Source organism: Nicotiana attenuata, chromosome 1 (genome assembly GCF_001879085.1).
Source record: "Nicotiana attenuata strain UT chromosome 1, NIATTr2, whole genome shotgun sequence".
Taxonomy (NCBI): Eukaryota; Viridiplantae; Streptophyta; class Magnoliopsida; order Solanales; family Solanaceae; genus Nicotiana; species Nicotiana attenuata.
This window is the reverse complement of record NC_031989.1, coordinates 81,196,491-81,206,957: the sequence shown is the minus strand read 5'-3', so window position 1 is coordinate 81,206,957 and position 10,467 is coordinate 81,196,491.

Below are 10,467 nucleotides of genomic sequence, written 5' to 3'. Positions count from 1 at the left end.
CTTATCTCATTTTCTTATCTCTTACTTAGTATCTATTGCCTAAACAACTAGCATAAAAATAGATCACATATTTTTAGAACCACAAAATCAAATCTAATTGTAATTACCATTTTCAAGGTCAACTGTTTGGCGCCCACCGTGGGGCTAAAAATAATAGTGATTATTTTCTTGCTGGTTTGCTACATAACACAAGTTATCTTTCACACCAACAGGAGCATACACCAAGAAGATCAACAAGAAGCTCAGAAAAACCCGGCTCAGGAAGAACAAGGGGTTAGCATTCATGTCATCTTCGAAATGTTGCAAGCGCAACAGCTAGCGATTTCTCAGTTGCAAAGCCACCAAAAGACTCCCAGCATGGTCGCTCGCAAAACGGCTCCTCGAGCCGAGCAAGTAGCAGAAAGATCAAGCAACAATGGGCCGGCTGCCAGCCCCGCCATCATAAAAAGGCTCGAGACCTCACAAAAAGCGTTGAATCGGGCGAGAAGAAGATAGAAGCCAACGACAAGAAGGTAGAGACCTACACCTCTAGGGTCGTTCAAATTTCGGGCGCACCGCCGGTCTTGAATGGAGTAGACTCGAAAAAGTTCGTTCAAAAGCCATTCCCACAGGAAGCTGCTCCAAAACCCATTCCAAAGAAGCTCACGATGCCCGACCTTCCGAAGTACAACGGAACCTCGGACCCCAACGAGCACGTCACTACTTACACTTGTGCGGTGAAAGGCAACGACCTGAGGGACGACGAGATCGAGTCCGTCCTACTAAAAAAATGTTTGGAGAGGCGCTTTCAAAAGGGGCGATGATGCGGTATCACAACCTGGCCCCAAACTTGATAGATTCGTTTGCCATGCTGGCAGATTCTTTCAGAAAGGCACATGTTGGTGCCATCAAAGTAGCTACTAGGAAATCCGACGCTTTCAAACTAAAGTAAAGGGAGAACGAGATGTTGCGGGAATTCGTATCTCGCTTTCAAATGGAACGAATAGAACTACCACCGGTGTCCGACGACTGGGCGATACAGGCCTTCACTCAATGTTTGAACGAGCGAAGCTCGGTAGCTTCGAAGCAGCTAAAATAGAACCTAGTAAAATATACCGCCGTGACTTGATCGGACGTCCACAACCGATACCAATCAAAGATCAGGGTCGAAGACGACCAACTAGGAGCCCCCTCGGGCTCGGTATATCCAAACAGGCTTCCAACAAAGGAGTTAAAGCCGAATAAAGAAAGATACCAACCATACACCGAAGATAGAAGAAACACCCCAAGGCGCAACATACCCTGCAATGACCGGACGACGGACCGGGGCCAGAATCCTCGGGGACTTGTTAGCAGAGCTGGATTCGACAGGCACACAGGGCCAACGGATGCGCCCCGCTTGTCCGAATACAAGTTCAACATCGATGTTTCAGGTATCCTATTCTCCATCAGTAAAATCAGAGACACCAGGTGGCCAAGGCTTGTACAATCAGACCCTTCGCAAAGGAACCATAGCTTAGCGTGCAAATTTCACAACATGCACGGTCACAGGATTGAAGATTGCCGGCAACTCCGGGAAGAAGTAGCCCGACTACTCAGCAAGGGTCACCTCCGAGAATTCCTCAGCAACTGGGCCAAAAATTAGTTCCGGGAAAGAGAGGCGACCAAGAAGAACGAAACAAATGAGCCGCAACATGTCATCCACATGATCTTGGGAGGCATCATTGCTCCATAAGAACCCATGATCAGAAGAACAAAAATATCCATCACCAGAGAAAAGAGACCTCGAGGTTACATACCCGAGGACGCACTCACATTTAGCAACGAGGACATCGAGACCTTCTCTCAGCCTCACAACGACGCACTGGTAATCTCTTTCCTTGTAAATACATTTCAAATTAAACGTGTACTTATGGATCCAGGTAGCTCGGCTAATATTAACAGGTCGAGGGTGGTAGGGCAGCTCGGACTGCTCGACCAAATCGTACCCGCCTCACGAGTCCTCAACGGGTTCAACATGGCGAGCAAAACAACGAAAGAGGAAATCACCCTTCCAGTCAACGTGGCCGGTACAACTCAAAATACCAAATTCCATGTCATCGAAGGAGACATGAGATACAACGCCTTACTCGGGAGGCCGTGGATACACTGCATGAGAGCAGTACCATCCACCCTCCATCAAATGATGAAATTTCCAACAAATGATGGGATAAAAACCGCCTACGGAGAGCAGCATATAGCAAAAGAGATGTTCGCGGTGCATGATGTGGCATCAACACCGATACCTCCACAACCAAAGGAGCCAAAGATTAAACAAACAATAAAATAGCGAAAACAAGCTACATCCTCCACTAAGTTCGACCGAACGAAGCAAAGGACCGTACCGCGTCCTCGTAACAAGCGATCGAAACATATCAGGGGTCGAAGCACCGTCAGCACTAAGGTATGATCACCTCCCTTTATCAGTTACATCTTATACTAACCTGAGTGCAGGTATCCGATTGAAACGGCCGAAGCACTTTCCAACTCGAAGGCCATAGGTTTCAAAAGCATGCGTTGCACTCTTTTCCTTCGATCAGGTTTTTATCCCAAGAAGGGTTTTACCAACAAGGTTATTAACGAGGCAACATCAATATGCTACCTAAGGAAGACTCAACAAGTATTCAAGGCTTCTCTTCTATCCACCACGAATACTGGGGGACATCCCCCCGGAAGATCACTTCCTCGGAGAAGCCAAGATATGCTCAACAGGGTCTCGATAGCAAAATAATGTACCGGGCCAAAGGGTCGAACGAACCGTGTCCGTATAGAATATCCGAGCCCCTAACAGCGAAAACATGTATACTTGTACCAAGTAATCGAAGAATACATTCCATCAATGCATTTCGCGTTTCAAAAGAGTCCGCTATTTTTGTAAAAACGGCTCCAGAGCCAAAAATATCCCGAACACTCGGGCACTGGCGTCAACAATTCAAAGCCACATGACCGCCGGGTCGAAAACTCCAAACTCATAAGCCCTCGGTGAGGCAACTCCAAGTTTACAAGAAATGGCTCCCGAGCTAGGGAATTTTTGATAACTCGAGGACTGCCGCCAATAGCCACCCCCATCGACATATAAAAACTCAAAGCCGTATGACCTTCGGGGTCGGAGCTCCAAACTCGTATGCCCTCGATGAGGCAACATCAAGATCACGAAATTGCCCAGAGCCAAAAACATTCGGAACACTCGGGGACTGACGTAGAAAACTCATTACCACATTACCCCCGGGTCAAAAACTCCAAAATCGTAAGCCCTCAATAAGGCAATACCAAGTTTACAAGTAATGGCTCCCGAGCCAAGAAACTGTCGATGACTCAGGGACTGTTGCCGATCGCCATCCCCATCGACTTATCAAAACCAGACGCGGGCAGCCTCGGTCTTGTAAGACCTATATAAGGCAATGACAATATCTGTAAGACCTCAAGCAAGGCATGAACCACACTCGTACTAAGTGACAATATCTATAAGGCCTCAAGCAAGGCATGAACCACATTGGTACCAAGTGACAATATCTGTAAGACCTCAAGCAAGGCATGAACCACACTTATACCAAATGACCAAAACTCTAAGACCCCAAAGGCAAGCAGAAGTAAGCCCTTACAAAAGTCATAACCCCGATCTTAAAGTTAAGGCTATATATCGAACTTGCAAGACCCCTAAAAAGGCATACCCTCGATATAGACGCTGAAACTACTTCACTCGAGAACTAAAGGGCTCCGGCCTAACACAATGACTACGGTCATAAGGCTGTACCAGCCAAACTAACACGACTCGGGATGCCCGACCGTTGCCATAAAATCACAGGCCTTCAATTACTTCGAAAAAAAAACTTAGAAAAGAACCGGTTAAACAGGCTACCCTCGACATCAGCCAAAAAAGCATCGACCATGTCTGCTCCAAATTATAGGCTTCAAGATACTCAGCCACTGAGCCAAACCTCTCGAGGTGCTCGATCATCACCATATAACGTCTCACAATCGAGGTTTTTGTAAAACCGTCGAAGAGTCAGGCAAACACAACTTCAAAAGTCCTTAATGATGGAAAAATAAAGCCTACTAGAGGTCGTACCAACCCAATGCGTAAGAGCCACTGTCGCCAGCCCATACTAGAGGTCGTATCGACCCAATGCATAAGAGCCACTGTCGCCAGCCCATACTAGAGGTCGTACCGACCCAATGCGTAAGAGCCACTGCCGCCAGCCCATACAAAAGGTCGTAATGATAAAAACATGTAGGAGCTTAAGGGGCGGCCTTAAATTAAAAATTTGAGGGTCAAATGAGCTCGAGTCGAAACCCGACTAGGAGACTGAACCCAAAACGGCTAACTAAATATGCCTATGGGAAAAAGCATATGAGCTCAAACGTCGGCTTATATCAAAAGGTCGTGCGGACCAAAGCGCGTAAGAGCCTACGTGCCAGCCCAATGAGACCCAGGGCCCTACAATGAATCTAAGGATTCCTTTTAAGCCAAAGACCAATTCACCCGGTTAAAGACTGACAAATATATAGGCAAATGCGAATGCGTGAAAAGCAAAAAAACACGAGGCTTCATTTTATACATGAATGCGAGGGAATACAAGCTTCATTTATAAAGATCTTTGGAAGCACTATATAAAAAGTCAGAAAGGAAAGGCCTAATCTACGTCTCCCTCGAGGACTATGGCCCGTCGGCCTTCTTCTCGCCATCCTCGGCATCGTACAGAAGGGACCTAGCGTCATGTTCATCCGCCTTTGCCTGCTCCACCTCTTCCGAGAGGTCAAAAACCCTAGCATGGATCTCCTCAAGGGTTTCCCTTCGATATTCGCACCGTGCATACTCCAAGCTCCTGCTCTTGCGGTTCAGAGCTCTTCTCAGCTCAGCTCGAGCATCGGCAGCGTCCTTCAAATAGACAGCCACTTTCTTGTCTACCTTAGTTCGGCTCGTTACTGCTTCGGCCCGAGCATCCACAATCTCTGCCTTCATCTTTGAAATTTACAATTGAGCCTTGCAATCATGCTCGTTCGGACCGGGGTGTTCGCTCGAACGTTCCGGAACTGCACCTTAAGGGCGGAAGCCTTGGCCAAGGCATCCTTATGGGTCATGACCTGGGCTTTTAGCTCGTCGCGCTCACGCTAAATCTGGCCAAATTTGCCCCAAAATTGTTCCAGGTCCTCTATTTTTCTCTGCAGCTGAAAGAGGAAAATATTAGCCTACGAAAGTAGAAGGTGGAGCGTGCATTGGCTCAAAACAAAGGTTACCTGTCTTTCGAGGTAATCCTTGTAGTTCCGAGTTTGATCCGCCTCATAGCGCAGGCATGCCAGCTCGTCTTCCTTTTTCGTACAAAGAAGCCTAAGGGATTTCTCCCATCCAAAGCTTTCCGCAGCTTGGCTTCCCATTTCCCCTTGGACAGGTCACGCCATTTGAACTTGTCATAAGTCGAGCAAGCTGCCAGCTTACGAGACCATTCCGCCAGATCGGGAACCTCGTTTGGAAGCCAAGGGACCGCTACAGAAAGCAGAAAGAAGAACATCTTCACAAAGCTCGCCTCCACTACGTACAAAAACAGTACAAGCACAAATGCACCACTTACGAGTGAAATTCCATTTCTCAGGAAATGGCAGAAACTCTCCAGGGATAATATCGACTGTCCGTACTCTAACAAATCGACCCATCCACCGCCGGTCCTCATCCTCTTCGTCGTTAACGACGAGGAGCTGGGTGGATCGATGTTGCAGATTAATCAAGCCCCGGTAGTGCAATGGCCAATATAACCTGACAAGATGACTGAGGGTGAATTCGAGCCCGGCCTTGTCCGCAGAGTACCTTATCGTCAACACTATCTTCCAAAGGGATGGGTGAACCTGTGCCAAGGTAACCTATTACCTTCTACAAAAGTCGAGCACGACCCTGTCGGGAAGGCCTAATTTGAAGGGATACGTATAAACGCTCAAGAACCCCTCAATATGAGCCATGACGCTCTCCTCCGGGGAAGGCACCTGCAACACCACCTCTCTCTCAGATCCGCAGTCTTCTCTGACTGCCTCGAGATGCTCCTCCCTTATCGAGGAGATAATCTTTGACGCATGCTCTTGGTGTCCCAGGACATTGGGAGGTTTCGCTAATGAAGAGTGCCTCTTCGAGAAAAAGTACCTGGATGCTAGCTCGCCAGACGTCGGCGGTGTACCACCGACCAAGCACAATACTAAGGAAGAACCCTCCTCTTCTCGACAAGCGGACACAGGCACAGCAACCATGGTTATGGTATAGCAAGGAGAGGGGAAACGAATAGACACAGGCGAAAGTTCTCAGTTGAATCAAACTTGGCGCATAAAAGAAAAACCCTATACAAAATAGTAACCTAATACAGCAGTGGTTTCAAAAGAAGAGAAGGCAAATATATATATATATATATAGAGCAGGCGGCGACTGTTCGCCTGCCGTAAGGACCAATAAAACCTGACCATGTCAGTATCATTTTCGTAGCAAATGCACTGTGTGGGCCACCTCGGTCGTTCTACGGACATATTGCCCAAGTGATACCGTCGGGAGTCATTCAACCCAGAGGGCTTTTGATCCTTGCAGGGGATCGACCCTATAAAATTGCTCGGCCCTATTATAAGATGGTACCCGATCTTAATGGCCTCAATCGCTCTGAGCGTATGTTCCGAAGAACCAATAGTAAGAATTTAATGACAAAAGCAATATAGCATTCAAGATTGGAAGCGGAAAGAAAACAACATTGTATTCCCAAACAATGCATGTACAAACGTGGGAGCATTCACAAAGTCTTTCCCTAAGAAACCCTTGGCACAAATAGGGAGAGGGACGACCTAAAATTACTCTTCATCCCCGGAGTCATCACCAGAACCCTCGCCCGAAGCATTCGAATAGGCAGTTTCTTCCTCCATGGTTCGTGCCTCCTCGATCTCGAGTGAAAAATCGATGCCTTTGCCACTCGCTTCCTCAAAGGCCTGCTTCCGTGCTTGCGCACGAGCACGAGCAACAGCTTGAGTCAGCTTCTGCTCCACCCCCGCTAGTATGTCTCGAGCCTTTTCATTCGCAGTAGCGGCGTCTTTCCTGTACGAGGATGCCTTTTCCTCCGCCACAGTGAAGCAATCTCCTCCTTGGCACTCTCCAAGAAGTTCCGAGACAACGACAACTCCCTCTCTTTGATGGATATCTCCTCCTGAAGATGCCCAACGACATTGTCGCTTTGCCCAACCTACGAAAGGTGAAACAAAACTTGTAATTATCAGGTTAAAATAAGAGGAAGGTTCGCAAAATGCAGTACTACCTGCTCAGCAAGGTTGTCTCTGATTCGGCTCTCTTCTTACAACTTTGCCTAGAGCATGCTCGGCTCCTCTTCCTTTCGGGCGGAAAGGGCCTCCGACTCCTTTAAACCCGAGGCAAGACCCTCGACCTCCTTCCTATACTCATCCTGCAGTTTAGAGATAGCATATTCGTACATTCTCTTGGCCTATAGCAAAACAGAAGAGTCAGAAAAATAGGGAGGGATACATAGAGCACTAAAGGTATGCATTGAAAGGTTATTACATGCTGATGGAGCCTCCCCGCTTTCTCAATAGCATTTGGAGCGTCGAGATCAATGTCTTCGCCAACACCGTCGAGGAAGTTATCAAGATCACCTCCTCCCTCGAGGGGACCCCCCACGTTGGTAACATTTGGGTCCTGCGCATCCTTAAGTTCCCTAGATGAGAATCGGGGACCCAAACTAAGGCACTCCAGAACATCAAAAAACCCGAAGGGCAAGTCGTGTCCCCAAAAAGCCCCCAGCTCGGGCCCTTTGGAGCCGACAACACCAAGTTCCTCCGCAAAGACTGTGCCAGGCCTGGTCGAGGATTCAGTGGTCGTATCCACACCCTCTTCGAGCTCCTCCGAAGCATGAGCTCGAGCTGAATCAGCCATTCCCGACCCGGCGACCCTCGGCACAGACACTTGGGGGGATTCGTGCTCGACCTCTTCCTTTGTACCAAAGGGATATCGTCGTCACCATCATCCTCATTCTCGCCATCGGAACTTGCTCCAGAAGCTGAAGACGAGACCTTGATACCAGCTCGAGGCTTGCGAGATTTGGGCTTCTTTGATACAGGGGACTCGGCATCCGTCCCCTTTTTCCTCTTTTTCCCTTATCGGGTTTAGAGAACTCTTCCTCGCTGGCGGGGGGCGGTCTCATTTGCACTCCATCGCCAAGGCCTGCGCAAACATAGTTATCAAAATTTATCAGTACGGAGAATATGGGAAAGAAATATGAAAACATGATAGAGGCGACAAGAGGGGGCTCACCATGATTCCTGGCCACCCATCGCGTTTTAGCCAACTCAGACCAAGAACGCTCGAGATAGGGCAATGAGGCATCTAGTCTCCTAATCCATCCCAACAGGTCCGGATTAGATTCGGGATACCAAAGGTCGGCTACGTGAACAAAGAAAGTTAGTTTTTGAGAAGAAAGTAAGAAGACAATAAAGCATACTCAAAGAAGAAGCACTTACGCTTCGAGTTCCACTCCTCCGGAAACCACATCCATTCAGCCGGAATAATGTCTGAGGTCCTTACTCGGACAAACCGGCTCATCCACCCCTGATCTTTGTGCTCGTCGATACTCGAGAAAAAGGGTTTCAAAGATCGAGGATGAAGCTTGATCAGGCCTTGGAAAAGATGGGGGCTGTACAGCCTGATTAGATGATCAAGAGTAAAAGTCGCATCCTTGACTTTGCTGGTAAAGTAGCAAAGCATATAGATTATCCTCCAAAAAGAGGGGTAAATTTGGCTGAGCGTCACCCTATATTTACAGCAGAAGTCGAAAATGACCGGGTCTATAGCCGGAGAAGAAGGATTCGAGGAGTCGACAGGGCCCGAGGTGAACGGGTACGTGTATACATAAAGAAAATCGGCCTTATGGTCTGTTATGCTCTCGTTAAGGCTAGGGATCTCAACCAGCACTTTCTTCCCCCACTGGCAGTCAGCCCGCACTTTGCCTATATCCTTCACAACGCTAATGAACCGGGACACATGTTCGTATCGACCCGGCGTAGAAGAAGGCCTCTTGATGAAAAAATCCTTCGTACTATCGAACTCGGTGGGTGTACATTGTTCGACGGTAGGAGCCACTTTGGGCTTACCTTTGGATTTACTCTTGGATGCTCGAGATGAAGAGGCGGCTTCGTCTTTCCGAGGCTCTGTCGTGGAGGTCTTGTCCATGGCGACAAAAATTTTCTTTTTCCTCGAGAAGGAAGGCAAGAATCAAAGAGCAAAGAAAAAAGAGGGGCGTATAGGAAGATGGATTTGGCTCGGAAAGCTTGAAGGAATCACTAAAGTGTGAATCACCAAGCAATTGGGGTATTTATAGAAGTCGTATGGTCAGCGAAACAGCAAATAGCGATTTGTAGGCTCTTCGATCTCATTCTAGGAAACGCGGGGACTATCTGTATACGGTAAAATCAGAGGGTCAAATTTTCGGTAGTTTCGATGCTTCGTAAGCATGTCAGTCAAAGGCTCGAGGCTACGGTCGAGATTTACGCCCCTAGGGCAAACTGACAAGGCCACATACTATTCAACTATACATGAATTTCAACAAAACTCTAATATAGTGCAAAACTGCATAAAGGATGGGATTGGGCCCGGTCATACCCATATATGTATAAAAAAATATCATACCTCAACCCAAAAGCAGATGCGAATCAAATAAAGCACACCAACTCTCAGGTAGCAAGCCTCCTAAGAAGGGGGACCTTCAGCTGTCTGCCTGCACCTACGGGCATGAAACGCAGACACCAGGCAATAGGGGTGTGAGTATGAATAATGTACCGAGTATGTAAGGCATGTAAATTGATACACAAAAGACATAAAAACATTGAGTAAAGGACTCCACCTGTAATTCTAAATAGCTATGTGAATTTTGAAACATTTTAAATGTCATAAGTATATGCATACATAACATCATCAAGCCTCTTAGGGCATCCCATCATATCATCTCGAACGATGAACTACTCCGTCGGAAACCATTCGAACATCCACTGAACTTGTTCCTTGGTCAGATTATCAAATAGCTCAACCCATCCCTTAGCATCCTTAGGCCGAGCGAACATGTCGGGGATGTAATTCATTCGCTTTGGATGGTGGAAAGCGATGTGATCATCCCAGTCCCCACGCTGAATTTCTTGTCGATATTCGCCCTTTTGGAGATGCTCAGTGAGCTAAAGTTGAAGCAGTAGATTGTAGCCTTCGAAGTGTTTTGCTCCTCGTTGACACTTCTCTAAGGCTCGGTATATGTCTGCAATAATCATAGGTACAATGTTGAATGCCTGCCTACCAATCCCCTCCATTAGGGTTTTTCTCACCATAGCCAACCTAGTATGAATTCTTACTTTCTTCATTGGAAATACAATCAGACCCAGGAAGCAAAATATGAAGACGAAAACCCTACGGTGGACGTGTCCCAAGGATGTGAT